Here is a 20977-nt window from a genome sequence, read left to right as displayed (position 1 = left end):
GTGAGAGAGAGAGAGCGGGAGAGATAGAGGGGGAGAGAAAGAAAATGAATGGAGACACTTCACCCTGAGTGTGTGAGTCTTTTTAAAAAGGAAACTCTGTCGGTTTCTGTCACAGTCCGTCCTGGTTTCAGTCGCACAGTGTGAGCACTCAGGTCGTGCAAGACGGTCAGATCATACAGTGTGAGCACACAATTAATGCACGATGGTCGACCGTCGTAAGCGATTCAGTCATACAGTGTGAGATGACATTCTGCCACAACCGTCGTACGGTCAGCTTGAAATCGCACAGTGTGTACTCAGCTTTAGTCTCAGTCACTGTCTGTGGCAATAGCATGCTTCTATTTTACTGGTGTCAATTCATTATCTATTTAAGTCTTATCAAATTATTCGGGATGCTGAAACTTTTTGAATTACACGCTGCAATCAAGACGTCAGTGCGTTGAATTTTTAATAATTTATAATTAAGTGTATAACATGCGTATGCGGAAGAGAGCGAGAGAGGGAGACAGAGAGAGAGGGAAAGCACCAAAACAGGACTTGAATCGTGTAAGTCTAAATGCGTCCGTTGTGCCTTGCCTAAATAAAGACTACCTAAAAGTTTTTTTGTCGTGCACCTTTAGGAGTTCATTGTTTGGTTCCTTTAGTGCCATATTTACCATGAAGCCACAGCCAGTGGATGTGTAAAAACGCAGGACCAAGCCTGTTAACATCACTGCGTCAACTTCTCTTCCCTTGGGATTTTCATGCCTCGAATCATGCATGTTACGTCATAGTAAAAGCGAAAACAAGTACATTGCGCCACACATATAGCCATCTGTGTGAAACACAGCATGCATGATGTCCAAGCTTACAGCATGGGCGTATATGGATACTGGACTGATTTAAGGGAAGCCTCAAGGCAGATAATTTGCCTCGAGTAATTTTTTTAATGGAATCACTCGAATAATTCGAGAAATCATTTCAGTCCTACTACAAAGCTCTGTGTTGATGTTTTTTCCATATCTATATATTTGAAGAACCTCAGTTACATTATCATCTCTTGTCATTTCATTTAGAGCTGATGTTTGAAGTGCTGATTAACAGTAGACCATTAAAAACACACTAGGACACTAGCAGACCTACATGTGATGTATTTGGGTTTTTTTTAATGGTAATTATGACTTGTGAGTACTTGAGTACTTGTTCATTTGGTCATGCTCATAATAGTACTGTAACTACTGAAACTACTCTCAAATCCCATCCCTAATTTCAGTCACTTCACAAATGTAAAGTCCTCATCAGTACTTTTTTCAGTGGTATTTATTGAAGATTTAGTGGAGAATCCCCCCCCTCACACAGCCAATAGGATAAAAACTTTCAAAAGAATGGATGGCTTTATGTAATTTTAATGTGACTTGGCCTATAATGCTGCTGTTTTGGAAGTAAAGGGAGGCATTTCTTCATCATCAAAGCATAGATGGGTGCCAATTAGCCCATATCAGCAAGGTAACATTGGCAAGCTTAAGGATCAGTGTCAGAGGCCTTTTTAAGTCAATGTTTTGGGGTAATAATGTTAGTTAAAAGGTTGTTGTATTTTGCTAAGTTAGCTGTTGGGGTTTAAATTCTAATTTGGTTATTATGAAAATAAACAGGGAACCACCCTTAAGATAGGGAACAACAGCCAAAATGGAGCAAAAATCAGTCAATTCAAGATTTAAAAAATGATATTATTTAGTAGATATCGGTATTTAGATAAATAGAAGGTATGAGAATGAGCACTGATCCTCTCAACCAGTGGAAATATCACAATGTAAATGCACAATAACCACAGACAAGTTCTCCTTAAATCTATAACAAAATTTCATAAAGCAGCATCAGCCAGAATCAGCAACACTTAATCACACAAATAACAATTAAGATGCAAACTACTACAAAACAACTTAAAAAGCAAAGTGTGGAAAAATGTGTGTGTGCAAGAACAATCCTACAGTGTGTTCTGCCCAGATCAAAGCCTTTAACATGTGATCACAGTGTGTGGTTTGAGTCTGATATCAAACTAGGTCCAGAAGTGAACGAAGGTTAGGCCGGTAATGTTCCTTCCATGGTTCCAGCAAGTTAAAGTCTTTTGGCAATGAGCTTCAGCTTTGGGATGAGAGCAGGGCTCAAATTGTTTTTCTAGCGACGGTAGAAGAGTTTTGTGTCCTCCTTCTGATACCGGAGGGCTTTCTGCAGCACTCCTGCATGGATGGCATCAAAGGAAGGAGAGAACTCTAGAACTCAAACCACCGATTGCTGACTGCACCAAAACTTAAGCTAAAGCTGAGGCACAAAGCACACAGTGGAAGGCAGCTGGTCTGCAGGCCGTGGTATGCAGGCAGTGGTGTGGCCCCTTGGGGGGGGGGGGGGGGTCATCTTCAGGTCTCTTCCTATCAGAGAGGAGTGACATGTTGCAAAGCTTAATGGGAAGATGAGTCTTACTGGGAAGATGAGCTCATTGTTGGAAAGTTTCCATTAAAATGCCTAAAACTCAAGCTGCAGAACAGCCATGTAGACCAAGTCTTTGTTCATGAAATCTACCACATGGCGGATTCCCAACATAGTACAGTATTATAGGATAAAAAGAGCTCTGTTCTTTTGTAACCTGAACAGGACAGCAGAACATCAAACAGCATTATTCCACAACCCTTCCCCTCTCTAGGGGTTTTTCCAAAGTAAAGATTCTGTAGTAGTTCAACCTGGCTTTGTAAACCACCAGCTAATGCACCCACTTGAAATACATTTTTTTTTTTTAATTATTTTACACTTGTAAAACACATAGCTGCATCTCAGACTGGCAACTTCTTCATAATATGCAGTAACAGACAATTTTAATGACTTTTTTATATACCAACTGCAATGTTTTTGCATTTAATTCATGTTTCTTATTACAAATGTGAGTCAAGGTCCACAGTCCTTGTTCTGCTTTGCATATTTTAGCCTTGAAAGAAATTAGCTAATATGTTGTTTAACAAAAGTTAGTGTTATTCTTCAAGACTCAGTGAATTAAATCCTATTTCCCTGAGTTATTGTCTTTTTAAGTCCCATCTTTGTCTCCGTCTTTAGCTAGTTGCATAACCAGTCCCTGAAAAATGCTGGTTCAGGCAACACTTGAATAAAAATACTGAATTACAGTGTTATTGTTCTTTGGGCACAAGAGCTAATGCATCCCATCTCCAAACTGACTCATCCGACCAAAAACAATATACAATGTCTTTAAAAGAACATTGTCTAGAGAAACCTAACAATTTGTAAGTGAAAATTTTGCACTCCACTGCAAGACCTGTGGTCATTATCTACGACAATTCTCTTTTAATCTTATTGTTTTTTTTATGTGAAAAGAGCCAATAAGAAGTTGAACTGCACAGAGCTTTGGCTGGCCCATGGATGGCTACAAATGAAGGAGTAAATGTTCATAGTCTAACATGAAAAGAATAAAGAAAACTGTGCATGAATGCTCCTGGTCATGCACCTAAAGACTTAAGATGAATCCCAATGAGTGCAGATTACATTTTGATAACAGATTGGCCTCATAAGTGCAATTACTGCACATAATAGGCCTTTCACAGCTCCCTCAGCACAGTTGTGAAATATTTATATAATGTCCTTCTATATTTTCACCTCAACTCTTCTCTGTCATGCTAAGAATATATCTCATTGTTCACATTGTTATACTGTTTTGTGCAGTAATAGCTTAGGGTTCAATTCTGTCAGGGTTTTATGAGTAACATGAAGGGAGAGATAAAAGAGGGTAAAACTGAGTTGAATTTGAAAAGAGTCTATTTTAAAAGCCTGCCAGGTGTACGAGGTGGGGGCGTGCTCTGATGATCCGATCATAATTTTTTTAGGTGTACTGGAATAGAAAAGGAAGGACAAGAAGAGACGGAGGGAGGCTCCTGCAGCTCCTCTTTGCTATATGTGGCAGGTGAGGCTGGGCAGATGCTGATGATGTCAGACAGGACTCTTACACTGAACTCTCTCCAGGGAGGTGTCTTGAAGTAGAGTTTGACTCACTGTTCCAGTATCTCTGATCTCTGCATTATTTATGTTTTTGTCTCGGCCATTTATCAGCATTTTTATAAGTCGCAGCCTCATTCTACTGTACATCTGTGATGATGGAATAGGCTGCAGCAATGATAGCCTCTGAGGGAAGCCAATAACCGAATATAGTAGCTCTTATTGATATGAGAAAAGTGTTGAATGGACAAGTGTGCTGCGTGGCAGTCTCTGCATACTGTTGAAAACCTTGGCAAACATCCAGTTACATCAAAACTGTGCTTCTGAAAAATAAAATATAACGGGGAAAATGCTGTGCTGGCTCCGCTTTCTTACCTCTATATTAATTTTTTAGGACACAAAACTGTTACTGTGTGTGCTGTGGTAGGAGCTGCACAGCAACTGAATCACTGATCAATGACAGCTAATGAACACGGCAGGAGTTCTGCTCTGTTTGCCTCTCGACAGAGAGCTGCTTTCTCTAGAGAGCTCCTTCTCTCCTGTTTTTGCCAGAAAAGCACAGGAGCCTTCATTGAAACCAACTGCCTCTGGGCTCAATTAACCACCATAGAGTGCTCATAATGTAGATGAGAGACGAAGTATAAGATCAGCAGTGTGGTGATGCTGGAAATCAAACACAAACTGAAATGCATGTTCAAATTCAAACAACTGGGACATTAAAACCCTAAGATATGCAATAAATGTAAAGATGATGAAAAAGATCAGGGAAATAGAATAATATATTGTACTTTTCATCAATTTCATTCATCATCCTAGGGATGAAAGTTGAGATTATCTCCACAAACATTTTCTGAAGCTACTTTACAAGGCACTATGCACCAAAGAATGAAGGCATGATGGAGTAATGAAAGTGGATTGCCAAAGCAAAAGGCTGCGCTGGATCAATAGTCTCCATGATGATCTATAAAACTGTTAATGTACCAAATATGAGGACGAGTGCAAGCATGTCATATTGTTGTCATTGCTTGTTTTGTCACTCAGTCACTGTCAGTATCCATGCCTGCCCAGCTTATAAAGAGAAACAAAAACCTTTCTGTACGGTCGTCATATAACATAATCTTTGCTATTTTGTCAACACAAAAACTGTAAATGGAATTCTTTGGTTCATAGCAGAGATAAATGTAAATAGTACAGGTTTCAGTTGCAGTCTGTTAATGTTCCTCCCACGGTTCCAACAAGTTAAGCCTTCTGGCATCAAGATTCACCTTGTATTGTTTTTCTAGCAGTGGGAGAAGAGTTTTGTGTCCTCCTTCTGATACCGCAGGGCTTTCAGCAGCACTCCTGTACAGATGGCGTCAAAGGAAGGAAAGACCTCTTGTACTCAACCAGCTGATTGCTGACTGCACCAAAACTTAAGCTAAAGCTGAGGCACAAGGCACACAGTGGAAGGCAGCTGGTCTGCAGGCCGTGGTGTGTCCCTGAGGAAGGGGTCACATTGGCTTTTGTTACCTGTGGACCACCTGCAGAGTCTCTTCAGGTCTCTTCCTATCAGAGAGGAGTGACATGTTGCAAAGCTTAATGGGAAGATGAGTCTTACTGGGGAGTTGAGCCCATTCTTGTAAATTTTCTCTTAAAATGGCTACTAATCAGGCTTCATAATGGCCATGTAGGCCAAGTCTTTTTTCATGAATTCCACCGCATGGTGGATTTCCAACATAGAACAGTATTATAGGATAAGGAGAACTCTGTTTTTTTGTAACCTGAACAGGACAGCAGACGTCATAAAACATTATTCCACAACCCTTCCCCTCTGGGAAGTTTTCAAAGGGAGTAATCTGTAGAGTAACTGGATCAGTAGTCTCCATGGTAATCTATAACACTGTTAATGTTCTAAACATGGGGACAGATGCAAGCATGCCATACTATTGTCATTGTTTGTTTTTGCCACTCAATCACTGTCAGTACCCATGCCTGCCCAGCTTATAAAGAGAAACAAAAGCCTTTTCTGCACAGTCATCAAATGTCATTATCTGTGCTTTTTTGGCAACCTGAAAACTGAGAAATTCTTGCAAATAGAAGTTCTTGGTTTATGTCGGATATAAATGTATACTGTTCAGGTTTCAGTCGCAGGAGAAGCTATCCTTTTAAAATGTATCCCAGCATATTGTTCACAGAAGAAAAGCTATCAAAGAGAATATGTTCAGCATCTGAAAATGAACAGATGGCACAAACCTAAACACTGAACAATCTCCCCTACTGTGATGACAGTATGCTAAGCATGTCGCCTATTGAATAGTATGTGGTAGCTTTAATGTAAAGCTTTCTGAAGAGTGAAACTGAAGGTGAAGCTCTGCATTGCTTTATGCCTATATTGCTTTATCCCCACATGTATAGTTAATAATGATTTAAGTGATTAAGCATGCAGAACACATTTTTAACAACGAGGTGCATCAAAATGATTAACTGAAAAGCACTTAAACTTTGACTTTAGTTTGTCTGAATGTAGTGACTAATTTTTCTGGTTTGTTATGTTACAAGAGAGCATATAAAAAAAATTCATTCAGATATAGTATAGTATGAGCTTTTACCATCTTACCATCTGGTAGCTAATGCAGTGCCCTAATACAAACAAAATATTTTTCAGCCATCTTGATAGAAGATTTAAATGAAGTTTGTTTGGGCTGCTTTGTGCAACAGCGTTATAGTGTTGTTATTTTTTTGTATAATATGTTGTGTTTTATGCATAACTTTTGCAGTGTTGTGCAATATGCTGTATGTTGAGGTTTCATTGGTATGTAAAACATAAATAATGACAGTAGCTAAATGTGTGCAGCCATTAGAGTACAAGTCAAATTTCCTCTTCTGGAAATAAAAATTGATCATATCTTTGCATATCATACAATATTGTATCATACTAAAGCTTATGGTAATGTACAGACACATATCTCATTGTGTCATATCTAATAGTATGTGATGTATAGTAGCACATGTATTGCATCACCTTATTTAAAAAACAAAAAAGTAAAACTTAATTAATCCCATGGTTGCTCGTATACGCTATAGATCGGTTAGAGTTGTAGAAATATGCACTATATGGACAAAAGTATTTGGCCACACCTGTTATTATTTTTCAGGGTTTGGGCTAGGCCCTTTATCTCCAGTGGAGGACAGTCTTAATGTTTTAGCATACCAGGATATCTTGGACAGTGCTATGCTTCCAACTTTGTAGCAACAGTTTGGGGAAGGCCCTTTTCTATTCCATCATGACTGTACCCCAGTGCACAAAGCAAGGGTTATAAAGACATGGTTTGATGAGTTTGATGTGGAAGAACTTGTCTGGCCCGAACAAAGCCCTGACCTCAACCCCATCAAGTACCTTTGGGATGAATTGGAACGGAGATTGCGAGCCAGGATTTCTCTTCCAACATCAGTGCCTGACCTCATAAATGATCTACAGGATGAATGGGCACAAATTCCCACAGAAACAAAAAGTGGAAGCTGTTATAGCTGCAAAAGGTGGTGAACAACTCCATATTAAAGTATCTCTATTTGAGTACAATGTCATTGCAGTCCCTGTTGGTGTAAAGGTTAGGTGGCCAAAGACTCTTGTCCAAATAGTGTACATACATATGTGGAATAAAACATTTAAAGAATAGAAATAAGGCATAAGTAAAAAATGTAAAGTGAAGAAACAATATAGCCTTGTTCTAAAGCAAAGGTAAATTGAAGCCATAAATAATGCATGAAAAAAATAAATAAGATACAAATGTAGTATTGATTAGTAGAGATTCTGCACAGAAGATTACACACAATGTTCAATGAAGATCATGTTATCCAGTTTAAGGTCAAGGTCAACTTTATTTATAGAGCACTTTCAAAACAAAAAGGGTTTGTACCAAAGTGCTGTACAGGACAAATTAAACAGAGTATGTTTAAAATCACAGTTTAGTATTGCTGACCAGGTTACAAACAGAGAAATTATTATGCACTGAAGAAGTTTGCAGTTAAGTTTGAAGAAAGGCAAGGCCAGACTTAGTGTCTGACTCTCAGAGGTAGGAGTTTTATACTTTGATGACCACAGGAGGGAAGACATCCTGTGGTGCTCTGTGGTACATCCTGAGGGAAAAAGTCTTGCACTGAAGGTGCTCCTATGTTTGCTGGTGCATCATGGAGCCGGCAGGAGACATTGTCCACATGACACACAGCTATGACAGCATCTCCTGGACAAGTCTCTTTGGTCTTCATGATGTCAGTGCCACCGGTCTGTTGTCCTTAGTGTCACTTTTAAGTATCAGACAGAGTGTATTGTATGACATTGTGCTGTATTGTTCATATCTTTCCTATCATTTGAATCAGTTCATTTTGTATCATACCATATCAGTATTGTTCTGTATCATAAAATTGTATTGATCATATCTAAATAGCACCCTAATGTACCCTATTATAAAGTATCATATTGCATTACATTTTTTACCATATCCTATTGTATTGCATCATATCGTATCAGACAGTATTCTAAAATATATCATACTGTACCAGACCATAGTGAATAGTGTTGTTTTGGCTATATTGTAGCATATCATACCCAATCTTATTGTTTTGCATTATATCATTTTTGATCTGATCTAAATGTGTTGCATCATGGTATATTTTATATCTTATTATATTGCATTATATTTCATTGAATTGTATTAAACTGTGTCATATCATATCATATAGATTAATACTGTATACTGCATTTTATACTGTATCATTTATAATAGTATAAAATCATGTGATTTGCTTAAGTCAAACACTGTTATGATTTACATGAACATTAACAGCCTGTGTAATCAGCCATCTGTTTATCCCAAACATCTTTGTTCATTTACAGCACCTCTAAAAATGCTTAGTGGGACTCCACCATAGTTTATAGGTGTCATGTCCCAGCTAAACCTAACGTTCACCTCTGTGCATGCCTAAGGTGTGCAGTGAATTAGCACTGAAGGTAAAATTATTGACTTAAACGTGTCACAGTCCTTCAGCCGTTGCTCCTCTCTGCACAGTTCAGCTTATGGGGTGACCGTCACCTTCATGCTGCATCAGTCACCAACACAGGTGGAAGACAGTTGCTCAGGAGGGACATCCTCCCATGACTCTTAATATTCATCCAGACGAGCATACTGAGAAGATAAGTGGTGAAGGATAAATGGCTGACTCGCCTTTTGAAATGGCCGACATCCCGGTGTGAGTGCAGAATAAACATTCACTCTTTCTTCTCCTCCTTCTTCCACATTTCTCTTGAGACTGAGTCACCTCGCCTTCAGGGGTTCCACCAGTCTCTTCAAACGATCCTTTAGACTGAAGTGAAGAATCAAGATTAATGCACCTCCACGTCCCACCCCGGCTCCAGGGGAAAACGTCCTCTAATTAACACCAGGGGGGCTGCAGGCTGCTTTTGGGAGAGGTCAGGGGTGGGGTAGCTCTACTATAGAAGAAGAGCTGTAAAAGGTGTAGGATTTTTAGAGGGGGATGTGTGCTTGCTTTAGAATAACAAAAGTCGAAGTGTAACCTGTCACATACCTTACTCATGGCTTAGTATTACTAGGATAATAGGCTTTGTTAATCCTAAGATAAGAATTAGGGATGCACAATATCATTGCCACAATATCAATATCAACATTTATAAGCTTGAGAAGTGAATTATCTTGTAATCATCTGATTCAGATATACATTAAATCAGAATTCTGCTATACTTTTAGTTGATACTTATATTGGCTGTAAATAGCAGCCATGTGTACACATAAGTGTGGAGTTTCAGGCAGGACCAACATCCTGTTCCAGCCTTGTTTATTAAACTTTAAAGTCTGATTTAAGGACTTAAGTTTTAGGTGTGAAATGTGTATTTAAATACCTGTATCAATATTGGTATCAGCTGAAGTGAATCCATAAATGTCAGCGCATCGGAAATTGGCAAAAATCCAATATCATGCATCCCTAATGAAACTGTGTCATACTTGCTATATTTTGTTGTAAATCTGACCTCAGAGCAGTAGTGGTGGTGTTGTTTTTCACTTTGATATTCAGCTTTGGGTTAGTTGAAGCAATCTTGTCACGTCCATTTGTTAACTTAAGTATTTTAGTTTTAAAAAAAATCCATCATTGTGAATTGATACATAGTAATATACAGCAAGCTTTCTTCAATGCGCTGCAGCCCAGTTGAGATATGAAAGTCTTTTGGGTCCACCAAAACCTTCACTAAACCACAACAAGAGACTCAAAGTATTTACCCCTTATTTTTTATTTCGACAGAGAAATTCAAGCAAATGCCAGGTTTTTCTGAGACATTAACGCCACAAGACAGAGTGTTAGCATAGTCATTTAATACAACTAATGAGCACCAGTGTTTATTTTGTTGAAAAAGGCATCTACAAAGTCACCTATATTTTCTTTTCCAACGTTAATCTCTTAAAATGTACTTTGGGACTGTATAAACCCTTTCCTAGTCAATGCAGCATAGTAGAATGTTTAACAGAGTTTCACTTGTTAATTCAGCACTAGTCCCCCACATCCCCGGGCCCCGGCCCAAATTTTGTGAAGCACTGCAATAGAGAGTCTTCTACAAAGACATCTTAAACATGCATCTTTATTTTGAAATCCCTTCTGCTTACCTGTTTGATCATTTCTGCCAAGCTGTTTGTGGTCCAGAGCTTTAAAACAAGCTAGTTATTAGACTAACAGCTAGCAGGTGAGACTAGTAGGAAGAAGAAAATCTCCGCTCTTCTCTTGGCTTTGTTGAAATATCTTGGACATGCAGCAGGGTGTGCATCCTACCTTTGTATGCTGATCCACAGTTGCATTTTTTATTCACATCAGGCCCCCCACATCTGCCGATCCTGCTCCAAGAAGATGATTGAATTCACGAAATTTGAGAAGGGAAAACCCTGAATAACAACCTCCAACAAAACAAACTTATCAAACAAGATTGATTAAAGCTTGCAGGTTTTCTCACACCAACTTTCCACTTCAGACTCTTTGAGAGTTCAGTTTACCTCACTAGAATCAAGAATCAACAGAGGACCTGTTGGCTGCATTTTTTCCACCAGTCACAACACAAAATAAAAGCTTCATGACAGCACAGAAATACATTGCCAAAATACCTCAATCACCCCCTGGTGGTAACAGGATGAAGTGTTAGGGAAAGATATTTCTATTAAAGGCTTAAAGTTGCTTACATTTTAGAAGCAAAAACAGTATTTCAGCAGTTATCATATTCAGAGCAAATATGATTGTATGCAGTTTCAGACCCAGTCTGTGTCTCGTTTTGTCCTCTTCTTCCTGACCCCCAAGTATACTGTATGCTCCACCTGTTCTACTTTCAGTATGCAGTCTCCATGTTCCCCTCCTTTTGTCTTGTCAGTGTAAGTGTCCTTTGTGTCTCCTAGTTTGGATTTTTAGATCCCTCTGCCTTGTGAGTTTTATACTTTCTGCACCTACCTTTGCTTGATGAAATGGATTTGAACTTTGCCTCTCTTTTCCTGAGTCTTGCATTTTAGTCCATTATCTGGTTCAGTGTGATAAAGCTCTAATGTCATTTATGTTTATGTAAGTAGCCTGATTTAAAAAGAGGGGGCCAGGGAAAGAGAAGGACAATAAAATACTTAACCTATTTTGCAGCGTACTTACACACAGTTAGCTTGAAGGTTATGTATTTACACGCATGGTTACGCCTTATAATAACAGCCTCCTCTATTTCTTCCCACGCTGATGATACTAAATGCTGTTTAAATATATCCCACAACCCACCATTTTGTGTCATGTGGTTCCCAAGGGATCATATGTCTGAAGCAGCCCATTACTGTCTATTGAATGTAATAAATGCATCCATAAAAGATCTGTGTATCCACTGTGAGCAGTATACATCCGATTCTATAATTATCCATCCTTGCACGGAGAAATTGTCATAGTGTTTTTGATCATCTGGTAATGATCTTAAAGTATCACCAAGGTTTATCTGCTTCCTCATTATCCTGAACACTTCTTCAAGGTTATTCCTAAACATTTATTTAACTATACCTATTGTTCATATTTGATATGTACTCTGATTAGTTTTTGTTTTGCTGTGTCTAAAAGCAGCTGTTTTGTTTTTTTTTTAGTTTTGATTTTCCACAAACAGAAAAAAAAGACGGGGAGGTTAAAGACAGAGACAAATGGAAGATGGCACTTACATTTCAATGTAAATGAGCAGAGAAATGGGCACAGTGTGGATTTACAACGGTTCATTAGATTGAATCCACCGTGCTGCTGTATCTTTCACGTGAACAATCTCCCATAGGCCAGGCAAATTAGTGTTCAATCTCGTGTACCTGCTGTAAATGAATCTGTCCATCAGCCAGTGTCTTAGGTGCTGGCATGGAGGAATGGTTCAGCCCAGAGGAAGTTATGTTAAACAGTAAAGTTGGAGGTAACTTTTTGATTTCCAGTGCTCAGAATCCCACCTTGGACAGTCTAAACCTGCTCTTTTTATAGTGTCTTGCAATGGTGGATAAAGTGCACAACTTCATTACTTGAGTCAAAGTAAAGAAGTGAAAGTTGCTCAGTCACATTATTACACTGTTTAGGCACTGGAGTACCTGCTTTTAGGAATACAGAAGTGTTGAAAGTGTAAAAAAAAAATAATTTTCACATCAACAAAAAGTCTTAGACACCAAAAATTGGGTAATCTATTACTCTAAATTATCAAAAACTAAAGGGAAACTGAAGATCATTACATTTCTGTACTTTTTGATTCTACTGATCAATAAAATATTAATTCTGTATTATTTAAACTTGTGCTTTCAAGAGTATTGAACAGTTGAATGTATCAAAATGTTACCACTGATGTTTTTGTAATGCATTTAGACAGTGTTAAGGAGTTTGTTTTTATTTTTTATTAATTAAAAGTGAAAAAATGTCCAATACTGACTGTCTAGAACCTCCAACTTTGTTGTCATGATATCAAACAAACATCAATGTGGGTTATTTTTTACTAGTTCCATATCAAAGTTAATTATTCTGATATTGTGATAACCATTTCTTATTTGCTTTACATGAAAGAAAATCTAGATATAAATTGTTTATCACAATTTAACTAAAAAAATAACAAGATATAATTTTTGGTCCATATCATTTGGCCTCAGGTGTAGCAACGGCACACAGAATAACACAAACTTGTTGTTTTGTCTTTGGAACTGGACTTCAGAAAAGAAAATTCATCAGCTGACCTCAGAGCAAGCGTAGACAGTAATGAGAACATTCATAGAAATGTAGTGGAGTAAAAGAAACAATTTCACCAGAAAATAAACTCAAGTAAACTGTAGATACCCAGAAAAGTTGCTAAAGTACAGCACCCAAGAACATTTACCGAGATACTGTCCACTGAGTGGACTGAGTCCTGACCCCCAATTTAACATGCACTGGTGTCTCCTCACCCCCCCACCCAATAACGCACACCAATCGGATTTATTGAAAAACATATAGCAGCATCACAATAACTCTTTAACGTGATCAACAGACCAACAATGGTCGCTACATCATATCATATTGCTGGTAGTTGGACCAGTTAACATGTAAACACATAACGCAAACTTTATTTTTCTTCTTAATTAAAGAAAGCAACAGTCAACACATACTAATTAAAGCCTTAACGAAACACAGTGGGGAGAAAAACAGCCCACGATTCATTTTGAACATTTATGTTGCTGAGAGCTTGTAAACATGAAAAACACACTGCAGGTATTCCGTGTTGTTTTTGGTCATGCATGAAAAGCCATATTTCAAAAAGGTCGGGCTGATATATACAGAGCCTTGAAGCTCTGATGTCAGCTGTGTTGGCCCCAGTGCCTTACGTCTTTCAGGTGGTGGAGCTGCTGTTAGGCTTTCTGGTGACTGACCTTGAGACCCCTGCTGCTGCTGCTGACCCAAGTCTTGAGCTGGAACACTTTTTCTGTGAAGCCATCGCTCTATTTTTCATCATCAGGTAGCAACCAAACTTAGTGCAGCTGCAGCTAAAGCAACAACTTGCAAGTTTTTTTCTTTCACTTTGTTTATTTTTTCCGCTGTGTGTCACTGAGCAGAATCTCACACGCACAGTTCAGATCATACAAACTCATTTTATACAATGAATTTCGGACAAATAATGAAGCATTTAACAAATAAAACCACTACCTGTCTGAAGTTATGTATTTTTTATTATTATTTATGTGGATTTATATTTTTCAAAAACTATTTGGTGACCCCCAGTAATCATCTCGCGACCCCAATTGGGGTCGGTTGAGAAAGGCTGCGTTTGGTGTCTGCCAAACATAGCTTCTTGCACGGTTGCTCAGTTTGTGAGGATAGCCTGATCCAGGCAGATTTAGTCATGCGCCATATTCCTTCCATTTCGTGATGATAGCTTTATCTGGACCCTGGGAGACGTTCAGTAGCTTGGACAGTTTTTTGTATCCATCCCCTATCTTATGTTTGTCAATAACCTTTTCTCTAAATTGTTTGAGTGTTCGTTTATCTTCATGGTGTAATGGTAGCACGAAATACTGATTAACCAGTGACTGGACCTTCCAGAGAAAGGTGTCTTTATTCTGCAATCACTTGAGACACATGCACTGCACTCAGGTGATCCCTATTTCACTAGTTGTGAGACTACTAGCACCAACTAGCTAGACCTCTGTTGAATAAGGTCAGTCACTTTAATGGGGGTGAATATTTATGCAGTGACTTATTACAGTGCTTATATTTGTGTAATTGACATTACTTTGTAGAAATCTGTTTTCTCTTTGAAATTAAAGAGGTTTTTAGAAATGTTTTCAAAAAAACAAAAACAAATTGTATTGACATGATTGAGTTATAAAACCAGCTAAAGGGTAAAACATCCAAGGGTGTCTCAGCACTTATAAAATTAGCTGTCAAAGGCTAAAGTGAAATGCTTTTTCTAAATAATTGTGTTTAATTTTAGTCAGTTTGTAAATGCAATGTTCAGTTTCAGTTTTGTTTTTATGCAAAGAAAATGTTTTTGACAATCTCGCTGTCATTATTTAGTAAGTTTTCATGAAGAATAATAGCCCTGATGTGACAGATAAATTTGCAAGCTGAATTGAAAGTGAAAGCTCAACAATAAAGTGCTATTCTGTACAATAGATATTTTTATGCAAATTTTTGAGATTACAAAGATTTTTTTTTTACTAAGAATGACAGAGTTTGAACTGCTCGCAATGCATTTAGGGTTACATTTAAGATTTATTCACATCACAGCAGTCTGTCATGTTCAAGATGTTATAAAAAGGGATGATAATGAGCATCAATTAAAAGGTAGGAGAAGCAGTTCTCTAACAGAACTATTTTTGTATTTCCTTTGATGAAATATTAGGACAGACACGCTGAGTGCTTCAAACACTGCGTTCACACAGTCAAAAGCTATCTGAGTTCTGCTATATCTAAATCCAACATAAATTCCTGACAGGTTTAGACAGTACAGCTGAGGTCTTAATGAAACCCAGAGCGTGAACGGAATTCCCACCGATGTGAGGCTGAGATTATACGCTCCTCTCAGGGTATTTATGTTGGATATCTCAGCAGGAAACAGGAATTAAAAGATCCGCCCTTTAGTCCACTGTTTTCATTTGGAAGTCCAGTATCCTGCAGATATAGCTGACTGACTTGAATAATGTATCTAAAAACTGGAGCTCCAAGTGTATAGCCGACTACTTTGCTTTTAGAGGCTCCAACTAGGAGAGCTTCATGTGTGACATAATTAAATTCCACCCGAGTTAATTCAAACTGTTTAATGATGCAGGGAGAACAATTTCTTTGGCTGTGCTAGCAGTGGGGTGGTCCATAGGGGCTGCAAGTAAGGAGAGGCATTAGAAGTTCACTTGTGATACCGAGAGGAGGATGACTAGATGAAGAGAGACTTGAAGGTTGTAGCATCCTTGGAAAACACAGCTTTCTGTTGCTGTGAATATTTATTTAATGATGCAAAAATGAGCTTGTTTTTCTGTTGTTTTCTCCACATTAAACAGCTTAATTTCTCTTCCAGCTGATAAGAAATGTAGAAACTTATTCCAAGTATGCATGTTAGGCTGATTTTTACCCCTGCTTGCTTTATTTATTAGGTTATCTTTTATTGTGACCGGCCTACAGTGTTTTCATTAGTTCTCAAAGCTAATAACCTCTCCCATGGTGCACACCCTGACACGATACGCACTGAGATTTTGTGTCTTTTTTTTTCCAGGAGTCGGAGCCCAGGCAGCGGGTAGGAGATGAGTGTGGCGTGTATAATCCCACTCCACCTATCCATCAACCTGGAGACTATTTCCAATATCCCCCTACAGAATGTCAAAGCCTTGCTGAGCGAAAGATGAGTCCATCATCTTCTTTCTAAGACTTTCCCTCGAGTTCCCATCAAAAAAACACATAAACACATCATGTGCCATTATTTCCCAACCATCCCTCCCTTCAATTTTCTGTCAATGGAGGAGCTGTGGCAGTGCAGTATGCAAAAAAGGAGCTCTGTGTGAAACCTACACGATGTGACAGGATCCTCTCACAGCCGCCGACATCATGCTGCATGGTTTGTGATGTGGTGTGTGCCAGAGATCTCCTGTCTAATAAGAAGTGAGACGCTTAAAGAGATGACCCTGCCTCAGTTGCTATCAACTGAGAGAGAGAGAGAGAGAGAGTTTGGCTCTCCCATTACTCCCGCACTTGCTAATTATCGTCTGTCGGCGGAGTAACTTGTACCTGTCAGTGTACGCTGCTCTCCTATATTCACTAACTTGAGGGGATTGAAATTGAAGCCAGCTAAGCTTCAACAAACTGCAAATGGTGCATGGGATACTCCCTGGTTTCCTCACTGACCTGACAGCTTTATATGTAAGAAATTGTTTTTAATGAACGGGGACTCTCTCTGCCTTTTTTTTTTTTTACTACTTGTGTGGCATTGTATCTCTTCAGGCTCGGGGATGTACAGGTTTTTATCACTTTTTCTTTTTTTTTTTCTTTTTTTTTTCTTTTTTAAGGTACTTGAGCCTTGAAACCCTCCCCGTGCCATATGTCCATGTAAGAATGCCAAAGATAACCCAGTGCCTATTTACATTAAAGAGACATGACGAAACTGCCTGGTCATTGGTAATTATTGCTTCTACTCCCTGTGGACACTTTGGCTGAATCCCATTTCTTCCCTTAACCCTCAATCTTACCCTCAAGCTCAACCCTCAGTCTTAACCCGCTCCTCAAAACCAAGTGTAAGGGCCTCATGATCTCATGGCTTAGAAATGGGACACCCCTTAATAGCAGTTACGATTTCAGACTGTAGATGGCAGTAAGTGCCAAAACTGCGTAGTCTATGGATTCAGAGAAAGAAGAAGAAGAACAAGAGCGTATTACTATTCAACCAAATAACATGTATAAACACCACAACCAAGGACATAGTCAGCTGAAAGTCACCGTATAACACAGCCATTAGCTAATACGAAACACCAGTTGTAACTAGGGTGGCCATTTCCACACCACCAAAAAGGAGGACACATTGCAGCACTTAGTGAAGCAAGAATAATCGCAACAAATAGGACTCTAGTGTATTCCCCACTACAATACAATTTTGTCCATGATAATGATGGTAACATGATACAGTGATTCTGAGATACTCTACTCTTTGAAGGACAATCTGATCCAGGACCGCCCCTGGCCAAAGGCCCTAAGCAGACTCTGATATGAGGCTCCCCACTATCGCCAAAACATACACAGTTAACAATACTCAAAAGTATCTTAAAATAACTAAAGGATATATTACTACAGTAATAAGAAATAGAAAGTCTTTGCAATTTAGCCCAAGTTGGTCGCATATAAATGACACAGTTCTTAGCTAGTAAAATTATCATGGATTTTAATGACCATATTCCTTGTTAACCTTGCAAAGCAGATGGATACGCCCATTTCCTTGTTTCTCACTGGTGAATCCATCTTGTTAAGCTCCCATCTGAACCATTTTGGCCCAGTTAGAAAATGACAAGACCAATCAGCGATGAGGGTGCAATTATGGCGCAAGAGCTTAGCGTGGATGCTGCTAAAGCGCCAGTTTTATCAGAACCTGGCAACATTTCTTCGTTAAAAGGAGAACACAGGACAGCAGTGAGTTGTTTTCTTTTCAAAAGATGACAAAAGTCGAGTACTTACATGTCTGTAGTCGCCATGTTTTGCATTATTTCTAAGTAGATGCTCACGCGCAGCTTGATAGCGGCTATGTCACGTGTTTTGTTGCTCTTGGTTGGCCCATAGAGATGTGACAGACAGAACGTTCACTCAATCATACTGAGTTTTTTTCAAAGCCTCTGCCTTTGCCTTGTGTGAAACACATCCATCTGGCATGTCAGGTTAATTCCTTGTTGCAATAATAAAAATATTTTTAATTTCCATCTGTCTAAAAAAGTGGTCACTATGGGTTAATTATTTTTATCATAACATTAATCCCACTTTATTAGCTATCTGTTCTATCTGGTCTCCTCCAAAAAAAAAATATATATATATATAAAGCGGCTGATCTTGTCTCCCTTACACCCCTACACACACACCCCTGCACATCTCCCCTTCCCTCACACATAGCAGCTCATCTGTTTTGCTTCTTTCATTTCTTCTCTATGTTTCTGCTTCAGTTTTTTATCTTTTTTTGTTAAATCACCTTAAAATATATGTTGTCTTTACTTACTTTCACCTGCGATCTGTTTTTTAAAAAACAACTGATCTGCACGAGTAAGTTTGACACTATCAATTAATACCAGATCAGAACCAGCACAGGAACTTCACAGAGTTTTATCATAAATTTACAAACTAAACGATGCTAGAAGTTGTCGTTTGACAAGAGAGGTTGCAGAATAATGGGGGAATTTACAGGACAGACGTGATGAAAGTTTCTGTGCAGCAAGTATCAGAAGACAAAGAGAGAGGGAGAGCGAGTGGACACTGCGCACACTTTACTGATCACGGGTGGCACTGCTCTCCAAAAATATAGAACTAATGTGTGACAGCCAGGTAAAGTTTATGTTTGGTCAGTACTGCATATACATTACCTGAATTATATTTAACATACAAACACTGGACTGATGTGCAGAGAAAGAGAGCAATGGACAATATGTCACGTTAAGTTCTCCAAAAGGAGGACAAATAAGCATACGGCTTGAGGCTGTGCTGGACGTCGGGACAAGGCATTAAAATTCCGGACTAAAAGCCAGACATGTGGCCACCCTAGTTGTAACTCGTAGGCTTGTCTGCAATGGTACGGTTACCGGTTTAAGATCATAAAAATAAAAGTAAATATTATGTTACAAAAAGGCAAATAATCCATAAGATAACATTAAACTAAGATACTGGAGTGGTTTTTGTAATTTTTAGATCTCTATTAACACAGAAATTTACATTTGTAGCTTGATTTCTTCCCTGCATTCACCATCATCTTTCTTTGAATGATAACCCTCAACACCGAGGGAGGTTCAACATCTCAAAATTGAGGGAGATAACGCCTTCAATCTCACCCCTCAACTCAACTCAGGAGAACTGGGACACCCCTCGCACTTTGCGGGAATGGGCATTTTGAGACTAAGGGTTAAGATTGAGGGTTAAGGGGAGAAATGGGATTCAGCCTTTATGCTCATACAAGCATAACAAGGTGGAGTTTATTAGAGACATTTCCTCACACACAGGTTTAGCTATGCAGCTCAGATAGTTCATTTGTCTGCTGGCTAGACTAGCCTACATGATGGCTAAAACATGAATTATGTCCAAAGTAGCACAAATATTTCATTTACATGCAGATCAACAGTGACATGTTGAATCGTTCTCAGTTAGACGCAGTCCTATTTTAGGGCTAATCCCTCTGTGTTTGCAGATGCTCAGTCATCCTGAACATTCAACTTGTTTTGAATAATGGATTTTCTCTCTGATTGTTTGGAGCTGTCATATGCCAAATAGCTAGCTTGCATCAAGTCTGACTTGTATAGGTGTTGCAGAAATCCCTCCCTGACACACATGAGCAGAAGCTCACACATTCACAGTGTCCTCTTCCTAAGCTGGATGAGACTGTTGATCAAACCCCAGGCTGTGCCAAAATGCGCAGATCTCTCTGTACAGTAGCCCTTGACCTTGCTGTGTGTCCCCATGGCCCAGACACCCATCTGAAATTAAATTACAGATTAGTGGCTTCAGGCCCAAAGAGGGGTTTATTTGGTTGGCCCCCACTCTGAGGAGCGCTCATTCTCCCATTCAGGCACTGTAAAAAAATGTCATGGGATTTAAGGGAGAAAATGCCAGTCTTGAAGACATTTTCTTTCTTCTGACTGCGAGCGCCAGAGCCAATGGTCCGCTAAAACGGAAACGTCTACTAAGACTTCTAAATCTCACATTGGAATAACCAACACAGGGCCAGTGGAAATGGGTTTGGGGGTTGGTGCATGGAAGCTGTGTTTGAAAAACAAATTCATCAGAAAGAAAAGTCAAACAGTGAGAACTCTTCTGAACTGCACCTCAGCCGCTCACTGTTTCTTTACACTCTGCTGAATGTACACCTTGAAAATTAAAAAATCAGTCTTGTGAGACAAAAGAAGCAAATGCCAAGCCCTCATTAACTTCAAAGTCTGTCAAGCCTTTCACAATCCCTAATTCCAAATTACATGCACTTCAAACTACACTCCAATTCTCGTAACCCATCAATTGTAAGTCAAAGGGAAAAAATGATTCATAAGTATGTGGTAAAAATAGTGAAGTTGAGACCACGGTGCAGAAGAAAATGCTTTAAAATTATGCTGCAATGCTATCATCATACTAATAAACCATAATACAGCATCAGAATTCTTTTTTATTCCCTTGTTTTTACCTTTTGCCCCTATTGCTCACCACACCTATTGCATCTATTAAAAACCACACGTCTGCTAAATAATAATATATATTTTAACATTATGAACATACAAATAAAACACACTGTATGTAAATTTAACTGCCA

At 38.8% G+C, this 20977-nt stretch overlaps 1 protein-coding gene across 2 annotated transcripts in view; it reads left to right on the top strand.

Annotated features, from left to right (window-relative positions):
• cd276 (CD276 molecule) overlaps positions 1-17146 on the top strand; it is a 107698-nt gene extending 90552 nt beyond the window's left edge. Inside the window, exon 7 of one of the 2 annotated variants that reach the window (XM_041785643.1) lies at positions 16220-17146. The gene's annotated coding sequence lies outside the window, so the exon portion shown is untranslated. The remainder of the gene's footprint in view (positions 1-16219) is intronic. The other variant, XM_041785635.1, reaches the window with a different exon arrangement.
• Positions 17147-20977: the final 3831 nt, after the last annotated feature.

Source organism: Cheilinus undulatus, linkage group 1, assembly GCF_018320785.1.
Source record: "Cheilinus undulatus linkage group 1, ASM1832078v1, whole genome shotgun sequence".
In the NCBI taxonomy this organism is placed as follows: domain Eukaryota; kingdom Metazoa; phylum Chordata; class Actinopteri; order Labriformes; family Labridae; genus Cheilinus; species Cheilinus undulatus.
This window is presented reverse-complemented; position numbering and strand designations above follow the sequence as displayed.